The sequence below is a fragment of the Myotis daubentonii genome, chromosome Y, assembly GCF_963259705.1.
Source record: "Myotis daubentonii chromosome Y, mMyoDau2.1, whole genome shotgun sequence".
NCBI lineage: Eukaryota > Metazoa > Chordata > Mammalia > Chiroptera > Vespertilionidae > Myotis > Myotis daubentonii.
The window spans coordinates 8,728,935-8,740,680 of record NC_081862.1 but is presented as its reverse complement, the minus strand read 5'-3'; the positions used below and the strand labels follow the sequence as shown (position 1 = coordinate 8,740,680).

Genomic DNA, 11,746 nt, shown 5'->3' with positions numbered 1-11,746 from the left:
AGTATTTCTTGCTCGTGAAGAAGGCATGTTCACTCAGACTTTGTTTCTAGGTCATTCTAAGTGGTCCCTCCTGCCTCCTTGTATCTCCAGGACACTGGGATCTCATAGAAGTTTCCTGAGCTTGGGCTCCTACAATTTTTCAGTTTCTGCCAGTGCATGTAATGTTTGTGTTAAAGAGAACATCTCACCCCCCAGGTGGCACCACTCAGGCTTTAAGCCCATGATACCAAGTCTAGACTCAACTGCTGACCACATTACAGTTTGAACCTCTTCCAGAAACCTCATCAGCCAGTCTGCAATTTTCAGGTCAACACCACTGTGGTAATCTGTTACGTGGTCCCTCTGCCTGGAATATGAAAGTTGTTTGGGCATCACAATGCAGGGCGTACAGAAGAGCCTACAGAAAATTTGCTCCTCTCTGCCTCTGTCTCTCTCTCTCTCTTTGCCCCCCCTCTCCCCCTCCCTGCGCTCTGTAGCTCTCTCTCTGTCTGTGTCTCCCTCGATTTCATAAGATCCAATGTGTGACTCAGTACAGCATGGGGATATCCCAAACTATGGCAGATCCTTACATGCCAAGTACAGCTTCAAATCTTCTGAAGGGGAAGGTGTATCTGTGCACTGTGCTTTGTCCTGAGAGAGGACATCTTCCCTCACAATCTGAGTAAGAGTTTTAGGCCTGGGCCCAAAAGGAGCTTTTCGAAGCCAAATTTGCATGGATTTTTTCCCTGGGGTTGAGCAAACATTAGTTATTTCTACAGACTTTGGCAGTCTTGTTTAGGGCCCCGGCCCCTGGAACTTGGCTGGGACTAAGCTGCTGTCTGTGTAAGGTTGGGATGTGGAAGAGGATGCCTGAGCTAAAGAGAATGCCCTCTGTAGCAGCTCCTTGGTAAGGATACACAGGTCTTTTTGCCCACATTTATTTTTCTCTGTGCCTCTGAGATTCCCAAGAGCCCACGACTCTCAGCCCTCAGTGGCTTTCAAAAGTGTATGCCACATCCCAGATTCAGCTGCCACACCCCTCCTCTGGCCTCTCCACAACCCACGTTTTCACATTTAATTTTCTCAAGCCAGGTTGCTGAGCTGATCTGGTTTTTCTGAGAGGAAATGCCCTTTACCTCCACAGAGGGAGGGTTACAGAATCCCCTGCCTATACTCCCCCACAGCTTGGGTTTAAGGGATCCACCCAGTTTCCTTCTTCACTGCTAGCCTTTTAAGTTCTTAAGTTGATGCAGTCAGTGTCTTTGAGTTTCCCCAATGTTCACCTTGTTCTGGGTAATTCCCTAGGTCCCATACCAAACCAGCACCCCCTCCCTTCTCCTGATCAATCCCTAGATGTGATTTTGGCCTGATCTGCTCTGGGGAAGGCTTGCTCCTCAAAATATGGAAGACCAACTATCCTTCTGTTCCTCTTTGAATGGGCAAGGGGTATGCAATTGTAAGTAACCTCAAGTCTCAGAGACTGTTTGGTACTCAATACTGTTGCATTGAAATTCTTTTTCTCTGGAGATGATACCACTGTCTCTCTAAAGGGGTGTTAATGGGAAAACTAGGGAATTTTGATGTGGCCCCAACACCCCCATTAAGTTTACTTCCAGGCTGGTTTCCTTTTCTTTTCCTTTCATGAATGGACCTAGGGTTCAGTTGGAGGTGTGGAGAGTGCAAAACCCTATCATGGTTAAATGCCTGGAGATCTAGGACTAAGGTTTTGCTCTCAGGTGGAAGTAGCCATTTCAGCTAGGACCTCAAAAGGAAGGTGTGGTCAGACGGGGTATAATGGCTTCTGAGGAGGCCGAGGAGGGAACAGAAGCTAGAGCGTGAGAGTCAATGTCCAGGTCTGAGCACAGGGCTCCCTGCACCACGCTGCTCTGGTGAGTCAGGAGCCTAAGGTGGTCCCCAAGGACCTGCAAGCCAAGAACCCAGAGATTTGTCCTTTTTTCCTTACAAATGAGAAGACTTTGCCTTTGCATCTGGATGCAGGTGTGCCTTAATCCAAAATGTTTTGATTTCTGTTTTGATGTTTGCCATTCATAGAGGTTCACAGGGCAAGTTTTCCCTGTGTCTGAAAGTCGAGTATTGCTAAGGAGCCTATTGTAGGGCAAGTGGCAAAATCCTTTTTGTAGTTTTGTAGAGGCCGGGCTGTGTGTGTGAAAACAGGTATTAATGAAAGTCTTTCATAACAGCCAATTGATGTTTAGAAAGAGAGGAAGGGTGTGGGCGGAGAGAGAGAGAGAGACATTGATGTGAGAAACATCCGTCAGCTGGCTCCTGCCCACACCCTACGGGGGCTAGGAATGTAGCCCTCAAGTGACATCTGTGGGGGCACGAGAGGATGCTCAACGCAGTGAGCAACACTGACCAGGCTTTGCAGTCTCTTATTGAGAGGAGCCTTAGTTGTGACATGTGAGCCCTCTGTTGTCATAGATAAAATGGTCATTCTAATATTCATAGAAGGGACACACAGTAAAGTGTACATGTTGGAATTAACGGTTATTTTTCTCACCTCCAGCTCCCCCATGCTTCAGAAAACGTTTGTGCTGCTTTTATATGCCTCATTTAAAATGTGTCAAAGGCCTCAATGGTACCCATTGTGTGGGTGTTCCTTAATCTTCCCCATCTATTTTATTTCCTGGAACTTAGCAAGAGGCAGTCCTGGGCCACGGGCTGCTCCCTACTCCAGGTGTTTTCAGTCCTTCAGTGATCCTCAGAAATGTTTTCCCTGGAAAGGGTGGGATCATCTCTCTGGTTTCCCAGTCCTCACTGCACAGCAGATTTGCAGCTAGCCAGTGGGCAGATGCGGGAGGGGTCCAGTGGTCATCTCACCCCTCCTTGGTGCCTGGTTCTTGTCCTTCCAGTGGCAGAGTAGAGGCAGGGCTGAGTGGCTTTGCAACCCTAAGCAGAAAACGGAGTTGGGGTAAATTGGGGGTGCTCCAGTTGTTGCCAGAGCAGTGCCTTTGGCCCTCAGCTGGTCCCTCTGAAGGGAGAAGGACCGGGGTTGCTCATGCTCAGCCTGACAAGATGCCTTGCTCCCGGCTGTCTCCCAGGATCTCTTTCATAGCAGCTTCATGGGGATGAGCCTCCCAGCTCCACGCCGACTCCTGGAACTGGCATGTCAGAGCCTGCTGCGGGATGAAGCCTCGGCCATCGCTGCTCTGGAGTGGCTTCCTATGGAGCTCTTCCCACCTCTTTTCATCACAGCCTTCACTGGGAAGCACAGCAGAGTCCTGAAGGCCATGGTGCAGGCTTGGCCCTTCCCCTGCCTCCCTCTGGGGGCCCTGATGAACCATCGGCAGTCTTACCAGGATATCTTGCAGGCTGTGCTCGAGGGACTCGATGCCATGCTTGCCCAGGACCCTCGACCCAGGTATGGGGGATTCAGTAGCCGGGTCGCACCCTGGGGATCTGAGCAGTTACAGCTGGGATCTGGGAGTGGGCAGGGCCAAAGGGAGAGCTGAGGCAGGCCTTGGAGCCACTGCTAGGGTCATTCTAGGAACAGGCTTCGGATATATACGGCTGATGAAATTGCCGAGGGTGACCGAAGGGACACGAGCCCACTCCTTCCTGGTGGCGCCTAAAGGTACCAGGAATGGGGACCATGAAGGATCCCAGTAGCACCAGGAGCAGTTGATTCCTGGGATTAAGTCAAAGTCCAGTGCAGTGTCTGGCCCAGCTGCCCAGATGCCTAGCTCATGGTCTTACTCATTGTTATCTTAATGCATCCCAGCATATCTCCTATTTTCTCCACAGGAGATGTAAACTGCAGGTGCTTAATTTACAGAAGAGAGTTCATTTGGAGTTCTGGATGGTGTGGGCAGGAACCAGAGCCCATGTATGCTCACTGCTGGAGCCTGAGGCCCTGCAGCCCATGAGGAATAGGAGGAAAGTGCACAGCTTAACAGCCAGGCCAAATCCACCCTTGGCCCCCGTGGAGGTGTTAATAGACCTTTGCCTCAAGAAAGGTGTCCTTGATGAGTCCCTCAGCTACCTGATTAAGAAAGTCAGTGAGAGGAGAGGTTTGCTGCACCTTTGCTGTAAGAAGCTGAAGGTTTTTGCGATGTCGAAGCAAAACACTAACATCCTGGATATGGTGCAGCTGGACTCTGTCCAGGATTTGGAGGTAAACTGTACCTGGAAGCTGTCCACTCTGAGGAAGTTCGCTCCTTACCTGGGCCAGATGGGCAATCTGTGCCGGTTCCTGCTCTCCCACGTCTTCACGTCTTCTCACACCACCTTGGAGTAGGAGGAGCAGTGTGTTGGCCTGGTCACCTCTCAGTTCCTCAACCTGCCCCACCTCCAGGAGCTCAATTTGGACGATGTCTCCATCCTCAGAGGCCACCTGGATGAGATCCTCAGGTGAGGGGTGACGAGCTTTCCCTGCCGACCAGAGCGAGTCCCTTTCCATTTCAGTGCACAGTGACTAGATCTCCTGTGTGCCGTCCCTCAGCAGTGCTAGAGTGCCTGAGCCACTAGACGGGCCACACAGTCAGTGTCTTGTTCACCGCTCTGTCACCTTGCATGTTGTGACATAACCCCCCAGATAAAGGTAGGACGTATGCACTAGGACAGAGGCTACTAAAGGGACTCCTTGCTAGGAATTCGGGCCAGGGGATGCTACCTTGGGCATCCTTGTAAGTGGTGTGGAAGGGAAAATGATGCAATAGAACCAAGTGAGGATTGCAATGACAAGGGGAAAGCCAATCAGAGGTGAGGTTTCAGGGGTTAAGTTCCACACTTAGAGATTTGGCCATGGCAGCCTTTCACTCCAAACCTGCCTCAGTCACCTGTCTGCCAAGGGTTGCCATAGGCTCTCGCAAACGGAATGCATGGTAAATGAAGGATTCAGGAGGGAGGCATTACGAAATGGGATAGGTGGTTTGTAGACAATGCAGTGATCTAAGTTCCTGGAGGGTGACAGCCCTCGCTGGATGTTGCCTGACTGTGCCCAGGTTAGCCCTTTCTGCACATCTGCCAGAGGCCTCATTGGGCTAAGAGATGGTGGTGACAGGGGTCTAGGCTGTGGCTGGAAGGAAGCCCGAGTTGCAGGCAATTCAGGACATGTCTCCAATACTAAAATGCACTGGTTGCCTCCTGCTTCAGACCCTGGGTCAGGCTCCTTTCTGAGCTCCTCCCACCTTTATGTTCACAACACCTGTGTGTTTGGGCTGGAGGGTATGATGTGCTCCACTTGACGGATGAGTAAATGGAGTGTGTGAGGTTTCATCCAGTTGAATCCATCACGGAGCAGATAACAGATGGAGAAAGATTCCACTCAAATTTGCTCTGACTTGAATGTTACTTTTCACTGTGCAACATCCTGGGTTTGATCATCCGGAACACTGTAGGCTTTGGTGACATGGGCCTCTTTACCCTGAAGGCCTGCATTATCCTCTCCTGCCTCTGCTCACCAGGTCCATCCCCCACATGTAACTGCTCTATGTCTCCCCAGGTGCCTGAAGAGCCCCTTGGAGACCCTGTCCATCACTAACTGCCTGCTTTTCGAAAGAGACTTTAGACATCTCTCCCAGCATCTGAATGTCAGCCAGCTGAAAAGCCTGAGTTTCAGTGGGCTCAACCTGACCATTATCAGTTCTCAGTCACTCCAATTTCTTTTAGAGAGAGCCTCCCCCACTCTCCAGGACCTGAACTTGGATGAGTGTGGGATCATGGACCACCAGTTCCTGGACATCCTGCCAGCCCTGAGCCACTGCTCCCAGCTCACAACCCTAAGTTTCTGTGAAAACCCCATCTCCATGATGGTCCTGGAGGACCTGCTTCGCCACGTTGTCGGGCTGAGCAAGCTGAGTTGCGTGATTTATGCAGCGCCCGTGGAGAGTTATGAGGAAACTAGCAGCAACATCAACCTGGGCCGACTTGCCCAGATGCATTCTGTGCTAAAGCATATGCTGCAGGAGTTGGGTCAGCCCGGCATGGTCTGGCTCTGTGCTTACCCCTGTCCTCACTGTGGCTGTAGAACCTTCCATGACCCAACTCCCATTCTGTGATCCTGTTGCTTGAGTGTCTAGCTGGGTGTATATCTCATAGGCTTTACTCTGGGCACTTGGGCACTGAAGCCCAGACATAAGTGTACCGTTCAGGAACACAGCAGCCAGTTTCAGACAGCTACTCAGGGTTGGGGGGAAATGCTCACAGGGGACTGGATGGTTTCTTTGGGGAGATTTGTCCTAAGGAGTTAGAAATATGCACCTGAATCTCTCAGGGGGAGGGATTGAGGCTTGGGTGGTAGATGCGGTGATTACCTTTGCTTGAATTGTTGTGAATAAATGTCAGTAATAAAGAGAACTGAATGTTAACAGACTGATGTCCTCAATGACATGTTAGCCCAACTCTCCCACCTGCAGTTACTGGTCAAGTAAGAAGGCATGAGCATTGTGATGCGCAGACATTAGGCTGGTTGAGGTTGATTCCAGGAGATCACATCACCATTTATCCTTTTTGGTTTGGTGGTTCTTTCTGGTGCACCGGTACCTACTCACCTCTGTGACTGTTCAGTGGGTCAGCACACACTTGTTGCGTCCACAGGGACTGGAACAAGTGGCTTCCAGTGAGCACCACCGAGGTACAACTACTCTGGGGCCATCACGGGTAACTAGTCCAGTCCCTGGATTCAAACACTCCTCCCCACTGGGAGCCTCCATTGCTGGCCTGTGTCTGCTCCATGGTAGGGCTTCCCTGTGCACAAGTTAGGCCCCCAGTACTGAAAGGGACATCAGCCTGCCAGGGAGCCAGAGCCCTGGCCTCACAAGTCCATGCCTGTCATTCCCCTGGATCCAGCCCCTTCTTGAATTCAAGTTCCTGTGGCCTGTAAACACATTTACATTCTTTTCAGCAAAATACTGAGCTGGAATAAACCTCTGCTTTGTTCTGTGTCCTGTCCTAAGAATAGGACATCCTTTGGTAGAGGATGGCCTAATGTTCAAAGACTTTCCCCTCATGATCCTCCTTCCCATCAATCAAGGAGGTGGTAAAGCAACTCTGAGCCAGTGACAGGCCCCGGGTCTGAAGAGTGGACAACCCCAAGCCAGTTCCGGGAGAGCACTTAAGTGGACACAGGTGAAGGTCACCCCGGGGAGATGGGGGTATGGAGGGCCACCCTGAGGGTCAATACAACCAAGTGAAGGGGAGATGTCCTAGTGTGCTGTTGGAACCCACAGTCAGTGGACAGTTAGCTGGCCAGCAAGGAACAGGCTCCCTGCCCACCTGCCACTGCATTCTGGCCCTAGGCTGTCTCAGTTTGCTCACTGAGTGGCCTGCCAGAGGAGCACCTAGGGAGAAGGCCACACATCCAGGCCCAGGTGCAGGCCTCCATTTGCCTGTATGTCTCCCTAATTGTGAGGAAGTCAGTCCTGCTTTTTCTCCTTCTACTGCCTCTCATTCAGTGCCAGCCACTCATGTGCTTGCTGCTCTCTACTGTGTGTCAGCAGCTTCCTAGCTTGTCACATACAGCACCTGGCCCTTCGTTCTCTTTTTATTGCCATTCCTTTCTTTTCTTCTACCTTCCACTCTTCTAGCTTGGACCCATCAGCTTAGGAGCTCATTTTTCTGTTTCTTATTATATTTCTTATTGATTTCAGAGAGGAAGGGAGAGGGAGAGATGGATAAAACATCAATAATGAGACAAAATCATTGGTTGGCTTTCTCCTGCACATCCACCTGGGGATCCAGGCATAAACTCCAGCCCCTGCTCCAACTGAGAATTGAACTATGTCCTCTTGGTTCAAAGGCCTACTGAGCCACACTTGCCAGGCACACTCTGCTTCTTCGAGTGGGAAGAGAAAATGCTGAAGTCTCAGTAACAGTTGCTGAGCTCCCCCCCCCAAAAAAAAAGAGGATAAGAGAACAAGGGTCAGAAAATGTATATCTCTTACAGCAAACGCTCTCTTTCTCTTCCTCTCTCTCTCCTATTCCATCTCCCTCTCCCTGTCCCTCTGTCTGACATGCATCTTGTCTTCCCATCCCCGCCTTCACAGGAAATAGTGTCCATAATATGAATCAGAACCGCTAGAATTTGAGGAAAAGCATAAAAATTTGCAGGTTCTGAGGGAGGAAGGGCAAAGGCAAAACATCCTGTGGTCTGGGTGTTAATTCCTCCACACATAGAGCTCGTGCCCATTTCCTTGTGTGGAGATTCACCTGTGGGGCCAACTTATGTAAAGCTCTTGTCAGCATGTCCTCCTCTGGAATTGCCCACTGTTATTAGCATTGATAGTATTTATTAACCACCAGATGCAAGATAAGGAAGAAAATAGAAGTCAGTGCACCCTGGCCAGTGTTTCTGGGCATTGTCCTGTGCACCAGAAAGTTAACCCATTTGATTTCTGGCCAGGGCACATGTCCAGGTTTCTGGTTCAGTCCCCAGGCATCCAATATTGTTTCTCTCTCACATGAATGCATGCTTCTGTGTCTGTCTCCATTTACCTCTCTCTAAAAAATCAATTTTAAAAACCCACCATATTAAGACAAAACAAAAGGAAACTCATTGCTGTATGTTGCCTCTAAAACAGAGTGTCCTGCACTGGACGCTTTATTTGTTCTGTAGACCACAACTGAGAATTAAAGCAAAATATTGGAATCTGGACTTTTCCATCAAAATATTCAGAAAAGCATAGTATCAAGGCAATGAGGCTTATAAAGCTTAGACAGTGATTGCATCTGTGAAGATGGGCACAGAAGGGGCATGGATAGGAGGTGACTGCTGGTGCACAAGCATCTTGTACATGAAGGCCCTATGGGCAGGGTCTCTAGGACATCAGAAAGCAAGCAGGGAGAGGAAGGCACACATAGTAGGTTCCTTAGTACTAGAATGTACCCCAGAGTCCCCCAAACTGCACAGCAGTAAGGCAGGCTGGATACAGGTCAGCTGCAGCACACGGATTCCAAAGGGAAGACTCTGAATAAAGAAGAGCCAAAGCCTGGACTGCTTGTCTCAGTGGATGAGTTTCGACCTGTGAACCAGGAGGTCGGTTCAATTCCCAGGTTGGGGCATGTCCCCGTTGTGGGCTCTTAGTCCAGTAGGTGTCTTGTAGGAAGCAGCCAATCAAGGATTCTCTCTCACCATTGATGGTTCTCTTTTTTTTTCTTTTTTTTAAATTTTATTGCTTAAAGTATTACAATGGGTATTACATATGTGTCCTTTCCCCCCCACCCTGCCCTTGACAATACCCTGGCCTCCCGTATCCCCCAGTATCTTATGTCCATTGGTTATGCTTATATGCATGCATACAAGTCCTTCGGTTGATCTCTTACCCCCTTCCCTCGTGCCCCCCAACCATCCTCGGCCTTCCCGCTACAGGTTGTCAATCTGTTTGGGGCAGCTCTGCCTCTCTATCTGTTATAGTTCATCAGTTTATAATGGTCTTTATTATCCATACTAGAGGCCCCGTGCACAAAAATTTGTGCACTTGGGTGGGTCCCTCAGCCCACCTTGTGCCCTCTCGCAATCTGGGGCCCCTTGGGGGCCCCTTCCCCTGGCTGCTGGCACCAGTTTTCCTCCGGTGCCCGGAACCCATGCCTTCGCTCTTCGCTGGGAGGGGCCCACATGGTGGGCGAGGGGCTTAGCTCTTTTAAAAATACTTCTGAATGTTTGGTAAATAACCCTGTAGGAATCTACTTTCTGAAACATGCTGGTTGTTAAGGGCTGATTTGGGTAATCAACAAAATGTATGTTAAAATCCTAATCCCCAGAACCTCAGAATGTACCTGTATATGGAGATAAGATCTTTAAAGAGGGGATTACATTAAATTGTGGCAGTTCCAGTGGGACCCTTAGCCCATCTCACTGAAGTCCTTATAAGAAGAGGAATGTTGGGGTCCAGCCCCAGCAGGTCCAGGGGTTCCCAAAGAAGGAATGACACAGAGGCAGCATTCAGGTTATCATCATAGCCAGGTTCTCTTTTTATTGTCCTGTTACATCTATATTTATACTATTTGATCCTATAAACATGCCTCTGTAAGCTTTTTTTTTTTTTTTTTTTTGCATCGGGTCCATTTATTGGGGGGTCAGTCAAAGGGGGAGCTGGCTAGGGTGGGGTAGGGCAGCAGCTTGTCTGGCCCCCAAGAAACCCAACTTAAGTCCAGAGCCTCGAGGGCTTAGAAGCCAAAGTCTTCCTCCACCTTTATCTGCACAGGGGCCAGCTCCGGAGTCAGCGGGACTCCTGCCCAGTGCCCTTCCTATGGCACTCGCCACCTCTTCCAACTGCTGGGCCCCTTGCCAGGGGCCGGGCTGCTGGCTTCTGTGGGCGCTGGCGTCCTCCTGGGCGGGGGCAGTCCCTCTTTCTCTGGAGGCTCGTTCTCAGCGTTGCCTGGGTTGGGGGCGTCTCTGCCCTGGCTGCCCTCGTCCTCCAGTAAGATGGTGAACTGGCTGGCCCGGTAGTTGTCACCGTAGGAGTCCAGCACCCTCAGGAGGAACCTCCGCTCCTGCTGGAGTCTCCATGTTATCCTCTATATCTGATGGAGCCTGTTCAGGACCTGCTCCTTCGCCTGCTCAATCTCCCTGCAGCGCTGATCCAGCGCCTGGTACTTCCTGCGATTGAGTTCCCATTGGCGCCGCCCTTGCTGGCCTCAGGCTGCCTCCTCCTCTTCGTCTCACTCCTGGAGGCTGGAGCTGCCCAGACCCCCAGACACGAACTCCACTTCGGTCTCAAGCTCGCTCTCCAGGATGTGACCACCTTCAGTGGAGGCGGCGCCAGCTCCCAGCCGGGAGGTGCTGAGAACTCCTCAAAGCCCACAGCTGCCATGGACCCCTCTCTCTGCTCCAGCTCCATTTCTCCCTGGCTCCCTACGCAGAACTTCCAACCTTGCAAGCCTCTAGTTTAAAGTGGCTTGGAAACTACAGCCCATCCGATTTCACAGCCAGGCACCCAGGCCCTGGCCACTAAGCCTCCTGGGAGTTGTAGTTCTCTATTTCCGGCTTGCCTCCCTCGCCCCACCCCCACCCCAGTCCCAACTGAAAGGCCCTGCTGGCTGGTCTAACCCTGTGGCCAGGCATCTGAGTCACCTCGGGTCTTTATTCCTGTCCCGACACCTCGCCATCTGACCATGGAGACTCTCCTCTTGCGAGGCCCCTGGGTCTCCTTCTGGGTCTCCTCAGCCCAGGTACTGAATCGTGTGCCCCAGCAGCGATACAGCCCTGGTGCCTGGGTCTCCTTCTGGGGCCTGGCTGTATCGCCCCCGGACCGGATGGCGTGCCCCAGCTGCGACGCAACCCCGGGCCCTGGGTCTCCTCAGCCTGGGCACCGGATTGCGTGCCCCAGCAGCAAAAACAGCCCCGGCGCCTGGGTCTCCTTCTGGGTCTCCTCAGCCCAGGCACTGGATTGGTTACCACAGCTGCAACTCAGCCCCGGGCCCTGGGTCTCCTTCTGGGGCCTGGCTGCATCGCCCCCGGGGGACCGGATCGCTTGCCCCAGCGGCAACGCAGCCCCAGCGCCTGGGTCACCTTCTGGGTCCTCTTCTGGGGCCTGGCTGCATCGCCCCTGGGGTCCAGATGGTGTCCCCAGGCAGCTATGCAGCCTGGCCTCTGGCCCCGCCTCTGGGTGTTCTCCCATCACTGGTGATCAGTGATCTGAGAAGCCAGGCAGACATCTGCCTCTTCCCTGCCCCACCCAGCTTCTCCCATTACTGGCCCAGGGCCTGCAAAGGCGGCCAGGTTCTCTTATCACACTATAAGCCGGCAAAGGAGGCCTGGCTTCTCTGAGCAAAGGCAGCTCGGTTCTCTGGCTCTTGGCTGCCGCCT

At 51.7% G+C, this 11,746-nt stretch overlaps 1 pseudogene; it reads left to right on the top strand.

The window, feature by feature from the left end:
- Positions 1-3,050: 3,050 nt before the first annotated feature.
- Positions 3,051-5,999, top strand: LOC132225547 (melanoma antigen preferentially expressed in tumors-like; annotated as a pseudogene).
- The last annotated feature ends 5,747 nt before the right edge of the window (positions 6,000-11,746 follow it).